General features: G+C 38.7%; 1 protein-coding gene across 2 annotated transcripts in view; it reads right to left on the reverse strand.

Moving 5' to 3' along the window:
* Positions 1 to 24,212, reverse strand: part of dlgap3 (discs, large (Drosophila) homolog-associated protein 3) — an 828,395-nt gene that overhangs the window by 616,017 nt on the left and 188,166 nt on the right. For both annotated transcript variants that reach the window (XM_039739473.1, XM_039739474.1), the window contains one exon: positions 23,709 to 23,771. The gene's annotated coding sequence lies outside the window, so the exon portion shown is untranslated. The remainder of the gene's footprint in view (positions 1 to 23,708; positions 23,772 to 24,212) is intronic.

The following is a 24,212-nucleotide window of genomic DNA, read 5'->3' on the forward strand; positions in this document are numbered from 1 at the left end:
TGACTGCACTGGTGAAATCAAAAAATGTCATCGGTTTTGTCCACATGTAGACTTGATAGATAATTGCTTTTTCCAATGAAATCTTTGATAGGCAAACTGCAGTGGGTCCACATGGTCTATCACAAGAGGACTACAATGGGTACATGTCTGTTTAGGATTTACCCAATGTTCTCCACATACTACAAATACTTTCCAAGATTTATTTTAGGTGCTATTTGGATGAACTCTATATTTCACTGAAAAAAGTGAGCTATTTTCAGGACTACACTGTGTTAAACAAATTGTATTCGAGACTGCTACTCTGTGTTTAAGGTCCTCAACTAAACTTATTTCTTTTAGGTTGAATCGATTATACATTAATTAGACCTTTGTTCAGCTGTTTTGTGTGGGACCCTGCCCCACTTTCATTTTCATTTTAATATCTGAAAATACCACTGAGAACTCTAACAGCCTTCTCATTCACTTCAGCACACTGCCTATGTCTCCGGGCTTAGCTCTCAAAGCAGTCAGAGTTGGTAATACCCAGAGTATTAGAATGATGTTCCAGGACTACTGGTGGGATTGGTTTCTTGGTCTTTTGATAAGAAGGAAAGGATGCCAATACATATTAAAACTTGCAGTGATTGAAGTGTTGAAGGGTTAACAATTATCAGCAACCAAAATGGCAAATCTAACTTGACACTTCTCCAGAAATTAGTTTCTTTATGCTGACATTTTCATGCACACCGTAGACAACCCCTAGTGACACATTTAATATCTGACATTTTGAAATACCACTGAGAACTCTAACAGCCTTCTCAGTCCATCACTTCAGCACACTGCCTATGTCTCGGACCTTGCTTTTTATTGTATGTTAATTAGGCTTATTTTGTCTTTTTCTCTTTCTTCATCATGTAAGACTGGCCTCACTGTGCTCAAAATAAAACTATTATGATTAATATACATCCAGGCTTTCTCTGACCACCAAAGAGCTTACAGAGAAGCACTAACTGCTGCTAAATTATGCAATGTATATAAGAACACCCATCATGGTCTGGCAAGATTAAACTGTGCATCCTGTTTTAATAATAGAAAGTAGCACAGCTCCCTGACATGGAAGACTAGGCCAAGCCTGACAACTGGTTTTGCACATTCTCTGTAGTCAGGTAATAAACTACTCAAAACCTGCATCTGGCCCAACTACCTCTTCTACTGAAGTCTGTAGATAAAACAGCTCCTTTAAAACATAAGGATTCCTTTAAGCCACTTTTTCAGAATTGCGTGAAAGCAACGCCTTGAAAATTAAAGATCTAAATAATTCAACTAACATAAATACATCATCTGTTTATATCTCTGTGAGAAATTCCTCCACTTTTTCTGTAATAAAATTAAAGTTAACATAAATACATCCTGTTTATATCTCTCCCTGTTTTCCCACTCCATCCAGCTCCTTCTCTAAGTTCTCACCAGTCACATCTGCATTTGTTAATAACCTGCTTTGTAAGATGAGGCCGACTACTTGTGTACTGGACCCCATCCCCAGCACACTACTTAAATCCTGCCTTCATGCCATAATCCCGACTGTTACAACAATAATAAACTCATCCCTTGACACTGGCTCTGTGCCACTCACTTTTAAAATCGCTTCTGTAACCCCAATGTTAAAAAAGTCTGGTCTTGATGCTGACAATCTTAACAATTTCGGCCTATTTCCCACTTACCTTTTCTGTCAAAAGTTCTTGAGCGTGTTGTAGCCTCCCAACTCACCAATTACTTAACCTCTAATAATTTGATGGAACCCTTTCAGTCTGGTTTCAGAGCACAGCACAGCTGTGAAACTGCTCTGCTATGGGTAACCAATGATTTGCTTATGGCAGCAGACTCTGGACAAACCAGCATATTAATTCTATTAGACCTCAGTGCAGCATTTGACACTGTCAGACATGACATTCTACTGTCCAGAATGGAGAACATGCTGGTTATCTCTGGCACTGCCCTCCAGTGGTTCAAGTCCTATCTGACTGATAGGCAAGAGTTTGTTAGTCTTGGCAACAGCAGATCCAGCTCAGCACCAGTCACACAAGGAGTTCCTCAGGGCTCTGTCCTCGGCCCTCTTCTCTTCTATATTTATATTATTCCCCTTGGCCATATTATTCGTAGCTTTGGACTGAGTTATCATTTTAATGCAAACGATACTCAACTCTATTTCAATGTTAAAAGTGGAACTTCATCAGAGCTTTCTCAGCTCACAACCTGCCCAGTGAAATTAAAACCTGGATGGAGCAGAACTCTTTAAAATTAAATTGCAACAAAACTGAACTCCTGCAAATTGGGACTAAAATGCAACTTAATAAAATGAGCTCCTTCCCAGTCCATCTTGGTGGTGATCTCATCAGACCTGCCTCTACTGTAAAGAATCTTGGTGTCATTTTTGATTCCTCCCTTTCTTATTCCGCCCACATAAATCACATTAAGAAACTTTCTTACTTTCACCTCCGTAACATATCCCGTGTTCGCTCCTTCCTCTCCTTTTCTAATGCTGAGAAACTTGTCCATGCTTTTATCACATCCCCATGATTATTGTAAGTCGCTATTGGCAGGTGCCCTTCTAATCTTATATCACAGCTCCAGCTTATTCAAAACTCAGCTGCAAGAGTCCTCACTCGAACCTGCAGCAGTGAGCACATCACACCCATCCTGCTCCATCTTCACTGGCTCCCTGTGTCTTACAGAATCGAATATAAAATCCTACTAATAACCTACAAAACCTTAAATAACCTTGCGCCAAACTACATCAGTGACCTTCTCCATCGCTATGTGCCTGCCATCCCACTAAGGTCCTCCGATTCTGATAATCTTGTTGTGCCCCACACTAATCTACACCCCATGGGTGACAGGGCCTTCAGCTGTATAGCGCCCAGACTCTGGAGTGACCTACCGAAATTAATCAGGTCAGCTGACTCCATGAATTCTTTTAAAAAACAACTCAAAACTCATCTGTTCAGGAAGGCTTTTAGCTCTACTTGACTTTATTACCCTTCTCTCAGTTTACCTCTCTGTCAAGATGCTCATGTAACCTGTGTGTGTGTGCTAGACCATCAATTATGTTGTCTGTTAGGCTTTTTTTCTTTATTTACTATCTTACTCTTCTTTATTTATTTGGTTTAGTACAACGTGATGTACTGTACACCCTGCTGTTGTTTCTTAAACTCTGTGAAGTGCCTTGAGCATGGGAAAGGTGCTATATAAATAAAACGTATTATTATTATTTATTATTGTGTCTCTGCAATGGACAACAGTCCCATCCAGTGCTGGTCCCTGCCTTACACCCTGTGCTTCTGGAACTTGTGGCATCTTCCCATGATAAATGAAGGTTTGTAAATGAAAGGGCTATATACAAATTTTTGTTTTGCAGGGACATTTACCAAAATCCATTTAAAGGACACATTTGTCAATTTTCTCGAATTTCAAACAGTTTGGCTCTTTTTCCATTACATAATAAATAATACAGGAGAAAGCAGGGTGAAATGACACCTTTTATCGGCTAAGTAAATAGATTACAAATGCAAACTTTTGAGGCAGCTAAGGCTCCTTCATCCGGCAAGGTGTAATGGGGCCTGATGAAGGGGCCTTAGCTGCCTCAAAAGCTTGCATTTGTAATCTATTTAGTTAGCCAATAAAAGGTGTCATTTCACCCTGCTTTCTCCTGTATCAATCTATGGCTAACAAGGTACAACACTCTACTGCTAACAATAAATAATATTAAGTGTAAGGACTAATATATGATTAGAAAAGTTGCTTAACCTGCATTACAATTTTTCCACAAAAAAAGCTTTAAATGGGTGATATATCAGAACCTCATCCCAATGCAAATTTCATCAAAAAAATTGCCTCTAACAATTCATCAACAGGAACTATTAAACACATGATATGAAGCTGGGCTGAAACATAAATTAGCACGCTGTCACCTTTATTTTCTCTACAAATATTGCAAGGAGGCAAACCTACTATAAGAATGACCGGGACTTATTACGCTCTTTTCACCGACTTGGCAGGCAGTCCAATTTTTGCCACACATTTGCTCTCTGTTTTCAAATGTACAGATGGCTGGCAAACTCTTCAGAAGAATTCCTTTGGAGAACACTTCAATAAGGCCTGTGTCAATCAAGGCGTCTGATTAGGATGATTATGCTATTGTAATGCTCCAAGCTGTATTCTGCCATAATGAGAGCTGATGCTGATAATCAATCTCCCACACATTAATAAACAAAGATTGCTATCCTGCACAGCTGGGGCCCAGCATTAGCACTCCTTCCTAGCAATTACACACCAAATCGCCAACAAGCTGTCACTGTGGGTTTAATTCAAACATCATTAATCATTAATTATTATTATTATCATATTGTTGATTACTGGATGTTGATGAGCCTTTTATATCCTAAAACAAGCCCTGGGTTTAAACAAAAGTAGTATCTTGGCCCCTTTAAACTGCTCATGACATAAGGTAACGTCTCATCACACAATGTAAACATAAGAGCTTTGCATGTTTCTATTGTCTACTGGACAAAATCATTTATTTAGAAGAGCGAAAAAGAAACATCTTCCATATGTGGGAAATGCAAGGTGACAACAATTAAATGACAGAAAACCTGCAGGCTACAAAAAAACTAGGTTGACACTAAGCTGTTCTCTCCAATCCACACTATGAATCTGGAATGGTTCACGTCTTATTAGTATGGGCTCTTATTGCTGAATATTATCACACACCCCTGGGACAGATGGCCTGCTGCATTTTTTTCTCTCTTCATACATTATCTTCAGCATATTTTTGTGCAGCAATTTCATTTTTTCCCCATCTTCTGTCCTATCATAAATAAGCATTTTCTGAAAAAAAAAAAATCATTACAAAAATACTCATTAAAGGAAATACTCTCAGTCATCAGCATGCCATAATAATGAAAAAATAAAGAATGAATCGTAAAAATTACCTTTTTACTGTTTACATTTAAATAGTTTCGGACATACATAATACAATTTGAATTCTCAGCTTTTCTGGACACAAGAAATTTTGTGAACCCAGAGGGGGCATCAGTACATTCCGTAGCCAACTCACATACACGTCCATACTGAACTTACACCAGGCTAAATTTAGTTTACTTAAAACAATCACTTCTCAACTTAAACAACAAACATCCTAAATTAAGACCTGTGCCCGTATTTATCAAGTGTCTCAAATTACACTTATTTATTGCACTAATGAGAAGTCAAGCAAAATTATGCCTTTTATTGGATAATTAAAAAGATTAGAATATGCAAGCTTGAGGTAGGGGCCTGAGTTGCCACGAATGCTTGCATATTATAATCTTTTTATTTAGCCAATAAATGGTGTCATTTTTGCCTGACTTCTCATTACATCCATAATGGCTAACATGGTACAACACCCTAGTATTACAGGAATTACACTAAAATTCTGACTAGGATTAATAATTTTTTATACCTCAGAGTAGGACATGAGAAGCCTCCTACACCAATTCCCAGTGATGAGTAGGGCTTCACATCTGAGAAAGGAATTTATGGCACACAAGCCTTAAAGCAGCACTCTTGTGGGTGCTTTGTAGTTGTAGTTCCCTTGGAAATCATGATGGTGTTTTGTAGTTGTTTATAAAACTTTGTGCGGATTCAACCATGAAAATACACGTACAACAAAAAAAAAACATATTTGTAAAACCTGGCATACACACATTTCTATGCAATTTACCGTTAATAAATCACAATGACCTTTTAAATATGTGAACGTGCCTTTAACACCACCATGAAAAATCCATATAGCAAGCATGTCAATCAACCCATACACATACAATCACAATGCTGTAAAACTTCACTGGCTGGTAAAGCAGCTCCCACCTAATGTGTCAAGATACCACCACCACCCGCATTCAAGGGTATCTGGCTGCAGTCCACAAATGACAGCACATGATCGAATGTGGCATTACAGCACCTCTCCTCTGCACTCTTAGGACCCAGGGAAGGTGTAAGACATCACTACCTGAATAGGTAGCCACACACAGGTACCCAACACATGTAATGACATGATTGCGTTTACAATGAGTAGTACAGGCAATAGGAAACACTGAGGGTCTAGCCAGTTACTTTACCAACAAGTCAGTAAAATGTACAGCATCATCACATATGTCAAAGCCACTTTGCCTCAAAATAAATGAATCACGGACTGACCCAGACCACTGAGGCACCATGTTTGACAGTCAAATCTTGGATGACTTGTGGATTAATGGAATGCAGCTGCTTGTGGTTAACAAAAGCAGCTATGTTCTCGCTGGGTGCAATATGTGTGCAGTAATGTGCTCCGATTACATCAGAAGGAACAACACCTCATGTGTTATGTATTGTGGCAGATGGCAGGCAACCTTACCCAGCCAGGACACCTGTGTACTTGAAATACCGAGGAGGAGAGTGTGCCTAGGACATTATCTCCCCCGGAATGCCATAAGATAGCCCCCCCGGGTCCCCCAAGGCTTCATGGGAAATTGAGTCCTGCTACTCAGTCCTGCTGGGTCCCGTGGGTGCCGCCAGAGGTTTCTGCAGGGACTAGGGAGTGCTAATTTGTTGGCCTCCCATGTCACCTGGAAGTGGTTCCAGACCATGCTTAAAGGCCACCAGAAGTACTCCCAGGTGTCACATTAAAGATGTCCACTCCCGCGGTTCCAGGAGCCTGGGTCTGGAGGAAGGTGGCAAACTTTGTTGGAAAAGCAGAGGAGGCAGAGCCATTGAGAGAGTGAAAAGAAGAAGAAAAAAGACACTGCTGTGTGCTGTTCGTATTGTACTGCACCTTGGAACTGTACTTGTACTGTGGGAAACACTTTGGGAAGAGTTTCCCACAAAACAATAAAAGCAGTGTGTTGTGCTGGACTTATGCCTGTGTTGTCTGTTGTCAAGTTAGGGGAACTGGAGTGCCCCTTTCAGGCCACAGTATGTACACCCACACCATATGATAATTGGATGTAGTGCCTTGTCGGTTGGCTAATGGCTTCCACCACATTAGGCATGAGAGTGAAGCATGGCTGAGGTACTGTGGACCAGTTCCCTGAGAAGTGACAACATGCTGCTGATAAAAGCTAAACAAAAACAAAAAAAAAAGTTCAGTGCAAATACGTACAGTAGCATGGGCCTACTAAAATGCAGTGTATACATCATATTCATTATTTCCGGGGTGGAATATGTTTGTCACACACATTAATGGCTAGTTGATCAAGATGTTGTCATTTCCCAGTTTGTCCGAAATTTTGCGTATGCATGGGTTAGTGTTACTGCAAATATACACACGTCCTCCAGTCTATGGAGGAATATTTCAGACAAAATTAAATAAATAAATAAACGCTCAAATAAATAAAAGTACTGTGAAATGTGAGCATAAATAAATAAATAAATATGTCATGAAATGAGAGCATAAATAAATAAATGTCACAAAATACTTTTTTTGTTGCTTATTTATTTAATTTTGTCCGTAACATTCCTTCAAACCATCATGAAATACGACTTGAAATAAAACTGTCACTTTCACTCGTCAAAGTTGAGAGGGTGGGCTCTAACACACCCTCTAGTTATTGATTGGTGAATCGATAGCACAAGAATTAATTAGAAAAATGCTTACTACTGCCGATGAAATGGATTTTGCCGAAGATATGACGTACTTCAGAGAGAGAATTGAAGATTTATCGGAATAAATTGCAATGTTGTTACAATGTTTGCCACTGATCAGAGATGTAAAGTTGTGTGAAAAAGTAGCTGCGAATATGCACCTGACTTTATACTCATAAAACAAGGATCACATACTCAGTTCAAAATATTAGTTGGCGCTGCTTTGGGCATTCCATGTCAAAGTACCTAAACTAATACAGCCGTATATAAAACTGGCTCATTTGCCTTGTGATCGTCTTCTCCAATACCACCATATACAGTAGATCTGTAATCGATCGTACTTTTAAACCGCATATCAGGTGGTGTTCTATTGACTCAGCTGGAATGTCAAAGGATGGAAGTCCAGAGCAGGGCACTGCGTACACCTGAACTGAAGTGTAGTCGAGTCCGTTCCACCAGTTCTTCAATATTTTCAAAAATACTGTAGTTTAATCTATATCGGAGTCTAAAAGGGCCGCCAAAATTGCAATTTCTTCCGATAAATCTTCAGTTCTCTCTCTGAAATACGTAATATCTTCGGCAGAATCAGTCCTTCCTGCGTGGAGTTTGCATGTTCTCCCCGTGTCTGCGTGGGTTTCCTCCGGGCGCTCCGGTTTCCTCCCACAGTCCAAAGACATGCAGGTTAGATGGATTGGCAATTCTAAATTGACCCTAGTGTGTGCTTGGTGTGTTTGTGTGTGTCTTGCGGTGGGTTGGCACCCTGCCCAGGATTTGTTCCTGCCTTGTGTCCTGTGTTGGCTGGAATTGGCTCCAGCAGACCACCGTGACCTTGTGTTTGGATTCAGCGGGTTTGAAAATGGATGGATGGATGGATTTCATGATGGTTTGGAGGAATGTTTTGGACAAAATTAAATTAATAAATAAATAAGCAACAAAAAACATATTTCGTAACACATTTATTTATTTATGCTCACATTTCACAGTACTTATTTATTTGCGCATTTAATTTTGTCCGAAATATTCCTCCATACCAGTCAAGATTTTTTTTTTTTTTAAATTGGACATTTCTGTCGAGCGTCTTTTTGTTCATATGCAAGCTTTACAAATGAGGCCCGATACTAACGCTAAAGCTTGACCACAAATAATAACAATAATATTCAAAAGAAGTGATTATGTTCAAATACAAGGTTTACATCATTCTCGTGAAGTACTCTGGAGTCATGGGTTGAATTGGGGCATGTTGAGAAACATCAAGAATAATACTGTAATCACCAACATGAAAAGACCAAGACACACGCAGGATGAGAGTTATTCCTAATAATGGCCGTGTTTATTAAATAGTAACTGAACCTAGACATAGCTAGTCTTGTGCTGTATCTGAAGTTGCGTTCATTCTTCCAGTATACTCGATTGTCTTCCAGAGTTGTGAGCCGTGTCTCGTCCCATGATTCCCCCTCATCTTCTGTGAGGCTCAATTTATTTAATGCCTGGGAGTCTCTAGCTGTTTTCTTGAAAAAGTAAAGTGTAATGTGAATATTCCAGGAGTTTGTGGAATGTAAAGCTCCACGTACCTGTGTGACATTTTGCAGTCAATAACCCATTCTGCTCCACCTATCTTCCAAATAATATGCTGGCTACTACAACATAGTTTGCATCATGTGTGTTGATGCTGTGATATATATCACTTGTGATTCACATATGCAACCTTATTCACACTTGGGACAATAATCTTTATATGTATAATCATACTATTAACTCCAGGAAAACCAGTGATTTGCATGAATGCAGCTTGCTTTAACATTTCCTAATGTGGAATGAAGGAGAAATGTATAAATCTATGTATTATCTCATGTGATGTAAGGGCATTTAAAGCTTGGTGCATAATTTGAGCAATGGTTTGTAATGAGAAACCCAGATCATCACTATCATAAAGCTGCATTTTCCACATAACCTAAAAAATATTTCATTACCAACAATAACCAGGTTTCCATCCAAGAAGTTTTTGTGAAAAAATATTTAGCGCTTCAAATTTTAGCTGATGGAAATTCTAATTATCTATAAAATGTTGTACATGTCGACATAATATTTTTCCGTTTAACTTTAGCGCATAAATTCGATATGATGTTGCAAAAACTACATTGGAAACACTTTTTGTCGGAAAAAAAGGGCTTTAACGCAAATAAATGTGTCACATGATACATTTTCATCACGTGCAATCAAAACGAGAATAGCGGAGCGGTTCGAATGGTCTGATGAAGAGACTCATTATTTCTCGTGATGAGCCAATGCAGTAGTAGATAAGCTGGGTCTCCTGCTATTAAAAGGGGTACCTGAACTCCCTCCACATCAATTGTAGCCTGGGGGTGTCTCTCAGGATGTCTAAATAATACAAAAACCGCAAAGGTAATTTACTGTGCCAGTCAAAATATTTAATAAACCGTGTGTTTCATTATCTAAACATTTTTTTCTTATTATTAAATGGCAAATGTTTTAACATATATGAGAAATTCTCTCATTAATATTAACTTTAGTTTTTTTTGGTTAAATGTCATTATTTTGTATTAATTCAAATTTCAGTTTTAATTAAAAACCTTAAGGGAAGCAGGTTACAGTACTAATTCAGTTATCGCACTGAGAAGGGATGTTGAAAGGTAGGCTCACCTGTACAGATCCGATGCTGCAAACACAGCTGCATCATGGGCACTTCCAGGAGTGCCAACGCAAATGTCTCGTTTCATGCACCTGTCATCAACAAGGGCCTGGAGAACAATAGATGGCCACCCTTTGCGATTAATGTAATCGCGGTAGCCTTCCGTCGGGAGAAGAATAGGCACATGCGTGCCATTCAGCACACCGTAAATCTGTGGCACAAAATGCACCAAGGAATAGTGGTATGCAATTTCATTGGCCTCCGCTACAGTCGGAAGTCTGATATAACGCCTCATTAATTTTTCTTTAATAGCGGTGCACACAGCATATACACATCGATGGACGGTAGTTTTACTAACCCTGAAAGTTTCTCCAACTACTCTATACTCGGCGCATTTTGCCAGCTTGTAAAGGGCGATGGCAATCCGCTTTTGGGTTGTAACCGGTGGTCAGTGGCAACCTGTGATGGGCGCAACATCAGGACTGATGAATCCACACAACATTTCAAAATGTTGCAGCCAGAGATTTTCTGTGAAGTGTCTCCCCACCACCTCCTCCTAGAAGGTCTTATTCCATCGTCTCTCCCATACCCGTGGGTTTCATCGCACTGGGATACTTTCTTCGAGCTCTACGGCTATCAGGCAAGCAACTGCTTCATTCTGCTGTCGTCTTCGGATATTCTGTACAATTCAAATTATTTGTGAAACTGAAATAACAGTAAACTGGCAAATTTCAAAAAACTGTCTGAATAATCTCTCCATTTCTTTGTTTCTTTGTTTAGTGGAGGGGGTGTAACGTGGAAAACAAAAGGTAGATAATTTGCGACATACACAAAATTATGTATGGAAACGGCTCAAGGGCAGATTATTTTTCGTGATACAACAAAACTTATGCGACAGTTTGTTTTGGAGGGGATGACGTCATCACGCACACCATTTTATCGATAAAAAGCCAGTTGGATGGAAACAGGCTGAAGACAGCAAATTTCGCACATTTTTTTTACGTATATTCTGTTTGTCGATAACAAAACGTCACAAAAAACTGGATGGAAACTTGGCTACTGTCACTTTGGCTGACAACACAAAGCTTCTTCACATAGAGGAGAGGAGGACAGGTTAGGAGCAGGCACCGATACAGAGCACTGCCGCACCCACCACACGACAAACCAACTCAGGATCCCATATTAGAACCCGAGTGCAGCCATGCAACTGGTGACACCATAGCACCAAACTAGTTCAGATGGAATGGAATCAATGTGAGGTTTTTTTATGGAGGCTGGAGTGCCAGATTTTCCTTGCAGGTTGAAGGGCCTAAATGCAGGGCTGGATGCAGATTAACGTCATATCCAGGACAGAGCAATTGCAGGTTATGGGCCTTGCTCAAGGGCCCAGCTGAGCAGAGTCCCTTTTGGCATTTACGGGACTCGAACCGGTAACCTTCCGATTGCGAGTGCAGATCCCTAGCCTCAGAGCCACAACTTCTTCAAATAGATGGGGTGATAATGTGACATACAAGATTTGTAACAAATATTATTCTGTTTCTGTCAGATCAATATCTTTCTATTAGTTCATTGATGACAAGAGCTTACAAAACATTTTGCCTTTACCAGAATGTATGCACTAATCGCAGTCTGAACACCATCTTCTAGTGAATTAGGACAACTCACAAGTTCTCCTAAGTTCTAGTGAAGTTAGGTGTAGTTGCCTAAATTAGGAATATTGATAAAGTGCTATTACTCTTACTCTACTCCTAAAAGTAGAACCAAATTAACATCAATTTTTGACCTAGTGAGGACTGTTTTCCTACTGAGATGCTTTCTAAATGTGGGAATTGGTGTTACTTGTCAGATTTTCTTCTACAAATATTGAATAGATGAAATGCAAAGCTGTACAAATTATCCTGCTACTCCTTTTACCATTACTTGTTTAAAAGAAGAAAAAGAAATTATTCAAAACAGCAGCCAATACCTGGCCTTTCCTCAGGAATTCTCTTGCCTTGATTGGCACTACAAAACCACATTTGGCCAACATCTATTTTTTCTCAAGGTCAAAAGCAACACCATTAATGTTAAATAAAAACCTTTTCCTCTACACCAAGGGTATCTAAATTAAAATAATACCACAAATGCTGATATTTAGTTAATAATTCCAGAATTATTCTAACGTGTAACCTGTGTTCCAGTAAAATATAAAATCAAACTTCTAGTGGCACAGGTTGTAGTTCACTCCGTCAGGAAGGTTATATAATTAAAAAAAAAAGATAATGTGCATGTAATATTTATTTACATTTTTTATTATTTTCATTTTCAAGCAGATGTAACATAAGTGTCCCATGCTGTTCTACGAAGGACACCTTTTGAATTATTTTCCTGTTTAGGTAGTAGTTTTTTCAGACATACAGTATCAAGCAGTGCCATTCTCACTTGGCAGTTATACAGTATAATGTGCTGTGTCAACGTTTATGGGTGATTCGTGGCTTAAGCCCATCCATCTTGAGGTAGAGCTGGCATCTGCATGTTTATATATGAGTGCCAAAATCCATCTCCGACTAAGCCTCTTCTCCTCTATAATCATTTGGGTTTTAATTAATTCCTGCAGCAAGCTATGAAAATAAACTTAATTGAAAACTGTTGAGTAATATGCACAGTTTGCTACAGGTATCAGTAATAGGCATGACAACTTAATGCTCCAAACCTATGTGTTTTAGATCATTCTGTCTGCTCTGTAGCAGTTCTAAATAAATTGATCCAGGAATCACACTCTACAAGAGCTTTGTCAATAGGAAACCTACAGTCCAAGAGCTATCACCTGCCCGCTATGAACATCACTGTAGCTTTTGCATAGAAATATATATTTTGTACAAGTGACGTCAAGGCATATCAGTAAAAATTACCTATTATTTGACACCATCTTAAATGTGAGCCCACTAGTCATTTTGCACATCTGACACCTAGTAGTTTACATAACTCTACTAAGTATTTTATTGATTGACGTGGCTGTACAGCTACAGAGTTCAAAGAATTGTGGGAAATTGAGGTACAAAGCCCTGCCCATTCACCCGCACTATTTACATATTTAGAGCGTGAAGAAGAAAATGCATGGTGGAAAATGAAAATTTAATAAGCAGCAGGTGGCGCCAGTGCTTATTTGCATTTTACTTTTCATTTTTGCAGCTTCACTGCGGTTCAGGTTGAAAATGAAATTGCAAATGGGATTATTTCATTTACATTTTTTATAGTGTTTGTGCATGCAGACTTTGGTAATGAAATTGCAAAAGAGATTGCATTTTCATTTTATAATTTTCATTTTTGCAGAAAATACCTCCCATATAGTGTGGTAATAGACTATTTCTTAAAAAATAAACCAAACACACTTGTTGCAATAAACAATAATAAATGTACTTATAACAGAGGGACATTTTTGCAAGTATACAGTATATATACAAGTTAAAAAATGCAAAGAGAGAGTGCGAGGCAGGTATAACAGTCTATAATCTTGTATAGTGTTAACGTTTACCCCCGGGTGGAATTGAAGAGTCGCATAGTTTGGGGGAGAAATGATCTCCTCAGTCTGTCAGTAGAGCAGGACAGTGACAGAAGTCTGTCGCTGAAGCTGTTCCTCTGTCTGGAGATGATCCTTTTCAGTGGATTCTCCATGATTGACAGGAGCCTGCTCAGTGCCCGTCTCTCTGCCACAGATGTCAAACTGTCCAGCTCTGTGCCTACAATAGAGCCTGCCTTCCTCACCAGTTTGTCCAGGCGTGAGGCGTCTGTCTTTTTTATGCTGCCTCCCCAGCACACCACCGTGTAGAAGAGGGCACTCGCCACAACCGTCTGATAGAACAGCTGCAGCATCTTATTGCAGATGTTGAAGGACGCCAGCCTTCTAAGGAAGTATAGTCGGCTCTGTCCTCTCTTGCACAGAGTATCAGTATTGGCTCTAGCACTTGCTATCTTAATAAGGTTTGGACTAATGGCACCCTTTTATGAGTAGTCTTCCATTTTTCAGTCCATCACCAGTTACCCTTTGGGAGTAGAAGGGATTGCTCCAGCCTTTGTTACAGCTACAACCTTTAAGCACTGGGTCTCTGCTATTGGGAGCCAGGTTGGGAGCAGTGAGCTGATAGAGGAAGCGACATCTGGGATATCTGTGATGGTTTTAAAGGTATTATATACTGTATTTTGGATTTTTGTTTCATTTCTGGCAGACTCTTTGTAGTTTTCCTGTCACTAGGGTGTGTGGCTCCTTGGGCAGTGACCCACGGGTAAATTGTAGTGATGATGGACGATTCACATCCAAGCTGCAGATAATTAACCTTAATTTGTGCTTTCCTAAAAAATATTTATTTTTTGATATCCGGTTTTATAACTTTAGCTACATATAGAGACTGTGATTTTTTTTGTTTCTGACCTTTTTTCTGTCTTTTGTCTATTCTCCAAGTTGCTCTTTTTAAAAATGTTTATTTCTTGACATAACAAAAATATATGTTCTTTAGGAAGAAGCGGCCATCTTGCCATTGGTCTCTTAGGTACACATAAGCCCATTCTTTTTAGCTGACTACTGGGATAAATTTTTGTCCATCAAGGTTGCCACTTGTTGAATTATGGCTCTTTGTTTGAAATGTCCAGATGATGACTCTAAGAGATGCTTCTGCAATATTATTTGGTCTGATTTCAATCTTCTTTTTAGATAAGGCACACAGAGGCTACATTCTGTCATGTCAACTGAGACTTTTTAGCAGACGTTTTGAGTGTTCAACCCTTTTTGGCTTTTTAAGCCAAGGTCCTGTGTTCCGGGTATAGCAGAAAGGATAATGACAGTTTATCTTGCAATGTGCATAACATGTAATCATTTGACAAGAACTGAACAAAAGTTACAGACGTATATTTAATCCTGCATGCGCTGAATGGTAAATTTAATCTGCCCTACTTTGGGTCACAGAGAGCCAGTGGGTGTGAGTCTAGAAGCAACCTGCTGCTGCCAGTACATCGGGCAGATGCATGGAAGGAGTGGTTAAGCACATGTACAGCTTGAAAACAAGCGACAGTAACTGAACAAAAGTTATAGGCATACATTTAGTTTTAATCAGATTAAAGTTAAGTGAGATATTGTAACACAGGGATAATGTTAGTACAGAAATAGCATTCCTAACTCATAGCACCAGGGTCTGCATGACGTTTGCACAATCTCCTGGTGCGTTGTCACTTGATTGCATACTACATGCGGGCTTAACAATTATCTTTATGTGCATATCAAATGTTACCAAGGCAAGGTCTTTGAATACTGGAAATGTGTTAGGAATACTTCTCAATTGACAAAATGTTTATTCCTTAATGTACTGTGAAGTAAATAACATCCATCCCCTTTTGCCATCATCGGCTTGATCCCCAAAACATTCCAAGTATGAACAGTAGCCACTGTGCCACTAGATCACCCTCTTTCAAAATATCTATAGTAAATAACTATATTACAAGTAAACAGATGCTTTATTTATGGGATTCTGTTACCGGATTGCCTGCAGATCAGTCTTTTCTGATTGACTATGCAGTTGATTGCTGCAAAGGTCTGGCATACCATCCACCGCAGTTGGTTCCTTTCTTATATCCCGTGCTGCTGTAACAATCACCGGCACCCTATGATCATAAACTGGGTAGATTAAATTTATCATTCAGCACATTCAGGAATAAATGTGTACATTTGACATTTGTTTGGCTCTTATTACTTGAGTCCATGCTATGCATATCTTTAACCTGTCCCTCACTAGCCATCACAGAATGTCCGAAGTACGTGCATGCATAATTATGCAGCCCACACCAGGCAAAATCTTTGCAAAATAACACAATTTTTTTTTCTTTTCTAAGAGTGGCATGAATAAGCTTCCTTACAAAACAGGTTTAACAGTATATCAGCTGATCTGATATCTTAGAAAGGAAGAAATAAGAAATTTAACAGACATCTGCACTGGATGAATAATGCAGGAAGAAATAAAGTAAACTACAAAAGGAAAATCACTTGTAGAAAACATGCAAGACAGTTAAATACAACATTAACTACAGGGTTTATGAGGACTTGCACAGTAAGAATTGAAAAAGGTTTAGGGCAGAATATTGCGGAAAATGCAAACGTTGACTCAAACAGGTGTATATGCATCTGGTTGCTATGTGTCTGTAATTCCAACAACATGTCACAGATATTAACACTGCTTTTACAAATCCCATTCTAAATGGCATATAACAATAATAAATAATTGTAGTATTTTATTACTAAACTTTGGTGATGCACCATCTGTTGGAATGACAAATGCAACGCATTGCATAACTACATGCATTACAAAATACTGCACATTCCTTTAGATCACAGGTGTCAAACTCCAGGCCTGGAGGGCCACAGTGGGTGCAGGTTTTCATTCTAACCCTTTTCCTAATCAGTGTCCAGTTTTCACTGCTAATTAACTCCTTTTCCCTCTATTTTAATAGCCCTGTTTTTAAGGATTAGGTCTTCCGAGTTGATTATTTTCTTCATTAAATGACAGCCAAACAGAAATGAGACGTGAAACGAGCCAACAGATGACCAGCTAAATTGGGGCTTCAAAACTCCAACCAGTTCCTTAATGAGAAGCTGATTCTTGCTGTTAATTGAACCCATTATTCAATTTCATGGCTTGTTGCTGCTCTCTTTCTGCCACAGCAGACATTTCCAAAACTGTTGATATTCTGTTTTTTTCTAAGAACTCCTAAAATGATTTGGTAACCTGAGGGATCAACCTTACTGAGACCTTCATCTTTATTTTCAGATTTGGTTTGATGGGTACAGGTGAGCTGGTCATGTCCTACTTGTTTTATGTCTCATTACTGTCTGGCTGCTAAGGAAAAAACAACTAAGGGGCCTGAGTCAAGCTAACTAAAGCTAAGACTAAAGTTAATTAGAATCAACAACTGGTTACTAATTAAGAAGACGGTTAGAATGAAAACCTGCAGCCACTGCAGCCCTCCAGGACTGGAGTTCGACACCCCTGCTTTAGATGGTTAATGCGGAGGTCTAGGTTGATTATTTCAATTTCAACCCATCTTAGATGGATAACACAGCGAGGTTTAGTAGTAAAAGAGCAGTCAATAAGAATGTGTGGAACTGGAAAGGTGAAACTGTATATACACAAATGAAATAGGAGAATCTCTAAATATATATTTTTCTGATGGTTTCACAGTTGAAAAAGCTGATTACCTCCCAAAAGCTACAAGGATTATAGGCACAGGTATTCGGTGATATGGAGATTACAGAAAGGGAAGAGCTACCAGAATTAGATAGGCTGAATAGCATGGGACTGTACAACATTTATTTTGGACTGCTTAAGTAAGTAAGTGATTACATATTTAAACCACTAACACATTTTCTTTCAGAAATTGCTTTACATGGGGGGTAGTGGAAACCTCTAGAATTGTCCCTTTATTTAAAGATAATAATTGGACTGATCCTAGTCACTAAATGACCGTAAACTTAATCTGTATCATGGGTAAAATATTAAAAGCATCTATTAAGGAAAAGATCAAGCAATACATTTTAAGGAAAAGTATATTAGTGAACTCTCAGCATGGGTGTGGACGGGGAGTAGGTGATTTTCTAACATACTGGAATTCTATGAGGAAGCAATAAAATCATTTCATCAGATTAGTGCATACTATTTTTATGTTAATTTAAAACATATTTTGATTAGGACCCAAGCAAGAGGATAGTGATCAATTTTAAAATGTGAGTTTTAGATGAAGTGGGTAGATGGATACACATTTGGCCGAAACTCAGAAAAAAAGGACAGGATTTTTTTTTTCTTTTCAAATTAGTGAATGCAAGAAAAATAAAAGCATTAGAAAAAGCCCCCAAAACAACTAGTCTGATTCCAGGTCTACAGGGTATGAGGTGTGAGGAAAGACTGATAGAGTTTCATATTTTCAGTTTAAGAAAATGGCATAATCGACTGCTCAAATTCATAAACAGGAATTAATACAGTGAATTCCAACTGTTCGGTTAAAATACGTTCATCAACAAGAACATGGGGATGCAGATGGAAGCTGGTTAAAGTTAAATTTCACAAAAGTACAATGTCTTTCTTCACACAGAAAGAAAGAACCATAAATATGTAAAGAATGATCAATTAGGGTAGCAGAAGAGTATATTTTTGTGACTTTCTGAACTCAACTGGATAATACTTTGCAAATTTTAAATGGATAGGAATTAAGAAAAAACAGCATATGGGGCTAAAGCCTATTGTCATCAAAACTGTTCTTATGTATCATAAATAAGAGTTGACGTTAATTTGGAGTGATTCCTGAATCATACTCTATAAAAACAAACAAAGTGTGGAATACAGGTTTATATATTTTCAAAAACAAATTATGCAATATATACCAAGATGTTATTATTACTTGGCTGGCACCTTTATGAAAAAGTGACTTGCAACATTTCAGTTTTAACAGTTTACACAGAAGTCATTGAGTCAGTTCATCCATAACAGTGTGGTTCGGATCAGTGACTAAACATGACAAAACAGACTACATTGAATAATCAGGTCTGCCAAAAATATCACTGGTGCCAGCCTGCCCATCTGTATTATTCCAGAGTCATGACATGGGCTATGAAAATCATTACTAACCTCTCACACCCAGACCACAACACCTTTGAACTTTTTCTATCGGCCAGGCATTATAGTATTAATATACGGCAAAACAAACAGATATAAGAACAGTTTTTTCCCCACAGGCCTTCAAGCTCCCAAATAGTTAGTTTCATCCCCCAGGCTTCCCAGGGTCTTGAAATACTGTTCACATATTGTTAACATCTTTTCTTTTTTTTCCTTCAGTGTTTATTTCAGCATTTCTTGCACTGAGTTGCACTCGGCACTTCGTATGCATACATACATACATACATACATACATACATACATAATATTATCAGAGCATAGTCAATGAAACTTCTGGGCTATTGATCTGCCCAGTTAAGTAGCAGAGGGGGTTGTTAATCAGTTTCAGCTGCTTTGGTGTTAATGAAATTAACAACAGATGCACTAGAGGGGCAACAATGAGACGACCCCTAAAACAGAAATGGTTTAACAGGTGGAAGCTACTGACATTTTTCCTCCTCATCTTTTTTTCACGAGTTTTGCATTTGGCTATGGTCAGTGTCACTACTGGTAGCATGAGGCGATACCTGGACCCTACAGATGTTGCACAGGTAGTCCAACTTCTCCAGGATGGCACATCAAGGTTAGTTGTGTCTCCCAGCACAGTCTCAAGGGCATGGAGGAGATTCCAGGAGACAGGCAGTTACTCTAGGAGAGCTGGACAGGGTCTCTCATAGAAGGTCCTTAACCCACCAGCAGGACCAGTATCTGCTCCTTTGGGCAAGAAGGAGCAGGATGAGCACTGGCAGAGCCCTACAAAATGACCTCCAGCAGGCCACTGGTGTAAATGTCTCTGACCAAACAATCAGAAACAGACTTCATGAGGGTGGCCTGAGGGCCCGATGTCCTCTAGTGGGCCCTCGCTCACTGCCTGGCTACGTGGAGTTCAATTGGCATTTGCCATGGAATGCCAGAATTGGCAAGTCCACTGCTAGCACCCTGTGATTTTTACAGATGAGAGCAGGTTAACCCTGAGCACATGTGACAGACGTGAAAGGGTCTGGAGAAGCCATGGAAAATGTTATGCTGCCTGTAACATTGTTCCGCATGACCGGTTTGATGGTGGGTCAGTGATGGTCTGGGGAGGCATATCCATGGAGGGGTGCACAGACCTCTACAGGCTAGACAACAGCACCTTGACTGCCATTTGATATCAGGATGAAATCCTTGGACCCATTGTCAGACCCTATGCTGGTGCAGTGGGTTCTGTGTTCCTCCTGGTGCTATTCAATTCCTGGCCTCATGTGGTGAGAGTATGCAGGCAGTTCCTGGAGGATGAAGGAATTGATACCATTGACTGGCCCCCATGCTAACCTGACCTAAATCCAATAGAACACCTCTAGGACTTTATGTTTTGGTCCATCCAACGCCGCCAGGTTGCATCTCAGACTGTCCCGAAGCTCAGTGATGCCCTGGTCCAGATCTGGGAGGAGATCCCCCAGGACACAATCAGTTGTCTCATTAGGAGCATGCCACCCCCCAAACCCAACCGACTACTGGGGGTACGATTTGGAGTTGCTACAATGAAATTTCGGCAAAATGGATTAGCCTGTTGCATCATTTTTTCAATTTGATTATCAGGGTGTCTTTGAATTCAGTCCTCTGTAGGTTGATAATTTTCATCAAACGATGTGGCGTCCTTTCGTTCCTAACACATTACCCAGTCCATATCAGTACAGATATCCAGCAGGATTTTTTTTCTCCCATTGAGATCTGATGTGTTTTCAAAGAGTTCCTTTAAATTTGGACACATCAGGTAAGCGTATTTGTGTTTTATATTTATTATATTAAATGAAATGGGTTTATGTGTTTTAATAAACTCTTGCTTATCATGGTAACAGAGAATGGCAACATGATACATATTGAAATTTTATTGTACTCTGCACATTACATAATACAACAGTTCTATAACTGTAAAGTACCTGGGATGCTGTTCACCACAGAAAGACATGTTACAGAAATGATTCAGATCTTCACACTGACTTGGCTTATGGGCAGACCATAATGTTCAGTATCCTACATGAGGCAAAAGAAATCTGGAAACACCAGTTTGGAAACCTGGAAGGCATTAGCTAAGATATGACATCATTATGTGAAACACTGTAACCAGATCAATGGAAAAAATAGGAATTCTGGAAACGTGAACGATTTATTATGTATATAAATAATGTTGTCTATTATGAGTGCAGCAACATCTTTGCATAGGACTATGGGTGTTGAAGACATTTGTCCTATTTTGATTTTGTGTAGGAAAGAAAGCACAGATCAGACATTTTCAGTACAGTCACCTGCCATTACATAGTCTGTTATGGAACATACAACTAATCTTTCTGGCCTGTTAATTTCTATGGCTTTAGGTGAGCAAGATGTGTTTTAGATGGACAACTTAAGAAGGAAAAACTAGTGAGGGATTGATATGAAGAGGGTGATGACTACAGTAGTTATTGTGGGCCCATACCCAGAGCAGTGTGCTAAATAAGGGCTACTCCAAATGAAAAGTTGCATCCTTAAAGGCTTAGAGAGTTTATTTTAAATAAATCAGAAATAGCTCTTTGGGACCATGGCACGCATTTATTTTTTGTTTTCTTTCAAGTGTCTTTCACTCCTAAAATTCAAATGGCAATTTTAAACTCAGTTACTATGATCCATTTGTTCCAATTTGGATTACGGCTCTTTGTTACTCAAGCTTTTTGCCAATTGCCCGATTAGTATTATTGAAGAGTGTAAGAAACGACAAGAAATTAGTAGTGACACTCAAAACATACATGGCAGGAGTAGAGAGTGGAGTGGAAAGATCTTTATCATTCTCTCGTGGTAAAAAGATAATAAATAACTTGCAGCATCTGGGACCACTAGAGACAGCATCAACTAGAAAAGTGGCTCTCACACTGACACTTTACAAGTTTTGGGTGCGTGAAAGAATACAACATCACTTGGTGGCTTCTTTCCTTTGAATGCAGCTAAAAGAATTGTAAAATGACTTCCTTTCTTTTGCAGATGGGCACTTTTGACACTTGTGTCTTTTGAGCTGGTTTACATTTTATGTGTTATTGCAGCTCAGCAATAAATCACTCAGTAGGGATAAAAAAGTAAGGTTTTGTATTTGCAAAAATGACTATTTAGGGAACATTAAAATATAAAATCAGTCACAAAATTGATTTTGAAAGTCCAAAACATAAAATGAACTAACTTAAAGGTGTAGATTAATATGGCAATGAACTCTTGGCCCCTGTAAGCTTGCCAGTTAGCCTAGCAAATTCCAAACCTATTAAGGTAAACTAATGTTCATATAGCAAACTGAAAAGTTTTAAAACCCATTGGAGACATGAAATATTCCTCTAACCGCCACGTTATTGTAATCTACTTCTCTTATGATTAGTAGGCTATAAAAGTTAAAAAAAAAAAAAAAAATCCCCAAAACCATCTAGATATTCATTCAACCATCCATTTTGTGAAGTCCATTTTTCAATGTGGAATTGTGAGGTGAAGGAATGTAAAAACATGCTCAAGACAGTAACTAATCCTTGAATGCAGCCAAGCTTTTGCAGGACACACTAACACTGTTGGCCAGTAAGAGTCACGATTAAACCTGCCAGCATGTCTTTGAGCTGAGAGAAACAAACCAGAGACTCTCAAGAAAATACATGAAAACGCCACACACAAAGCACACCTCCTGGGCAACAAAGAAAAAATAATTAGGAATAGGCTTAACTTTCATTGGCAAAAGGGGTCAAAATTACAAGTGTGCCAACTTTGAAATGCTAAGCAAAATTGAAGATTTGAAAAACAAAGCTAGATTTAGATGCCAAACTAGCAAAAAATGCCCTAACTCAGGCAACCACATACCAGGTTTTTTGAAGATTTAGAACTTATCCAAAAGCTTGGATAATGAGTATTGGGCACCACCATCTTTAATAGTGATGACTCGATGATGATATGCTATGTACCATATTGGACATAATATGAAACTAATGTTAAAAAAACAAAACAAAACAGGCAGTCTCTATTAAAAACCAACAAAATAGTGGCACCATGATGTCACAGAAATAATATGAAATTTTATTAACATTAATAAAAAGTAAATAATAAAATTAATAATCAGAACTCATCCTGAAAGCAACCAAAATATGATTCAGGACTCAAACAATGCCAGGGAGCAGCACTACATGCTCTGAGAATGTGTTGAGTAGCACCCTTGGAAGTAACCATCAAAATCAAAAGAACTAAGAATGCTATACATTTTAACCAGTGTCAACAGGTCTCACATAAAAGAATCAGTGGAGCAGTTTGTTCACATGGCACAGTCATCTCCAGCATATTCAACAAGATGCCACTGAAGTTACCATCAGCTACTTAATACGCCATGCAAATACAAGAAGGCTCACTCAGCTACAATTCTAGCAAGTCCAATAAGAACAACACCTAGATACCATCAAAGTACATGCGTGGCCCATAAATTGTCAGAAGTGAAGATACATGGTTCATCATGGAAAAGAAGTTTGACATTTCTTGGAACTATACAAAGTTATCACTAGTTTACTTAACATGTAAACCTCTCAGGCAGATGGATGGCTCTCAAGTACTCTAGGAAAACACACAGCAATGTTAGTTCATCTTGCAGTCATCTGAACCAGCAACACCCTACTGAGATTTCATTAGTTTAGAGGCAATGAATTGGCGAATGTTATCTGCAAGGCCATGAAATTCAATCCTTGGGTGTTTATTATTGAAGAACTGAAAATATGCATATTTACCTGAAATGATACTGTGGCACGTTGCAGAAGTCCTTAAAACACCTGATGCACAGCGACATGTACCTGCAAATGACATGAAAGTTCAATAAATATGACGGCTTGAGACCACTTTGAAGCTTTAACCTAATGCTGCCCAAATTGACAATCTAATCATCCTAGTACTTTTAGACACAAATGTAATCAAATATCAGGTCATGCACAGAGAACAACTAATTGTACAACACAGTTCAAGATTTCAGAAAATATTTTGAAATCACATGTAAATATACAGTGATGGCAATTTAAATAAAAGTTCTTGTTGAATGATATTTCACAGGTCAAGTTCCATGAGAGATCAACATAAGGTTGTTCAAAGACTACATAGCTTTTTTCTTGAAAACAAATGTGATGTCTCAGTGGGGAAAAAAAAATTATAGTAAGGTTTTTTTAGGTAATGATTTACAACACCAATTATAACAAAATCATATTAATAGGACAGATTCTTACCTGCATTGTGAAACCTGT

The sequence above is a fragment of the Polypterus senegalus genome, chromosome 17 (assembly GCF_016835505.1).
Source record: "Polypterus senegalus isolate Bchr_013 chromosome 17, ASM1683550v1, whole genome shotgun sequence".
Classification (NCBI taxonomy): domain Eukaryota; kingdom Metazoa; phylum Chordata; class Cladistia; order Polypteriformes; family Polypteridae; genus Polypterus; species Polypterus senegalus.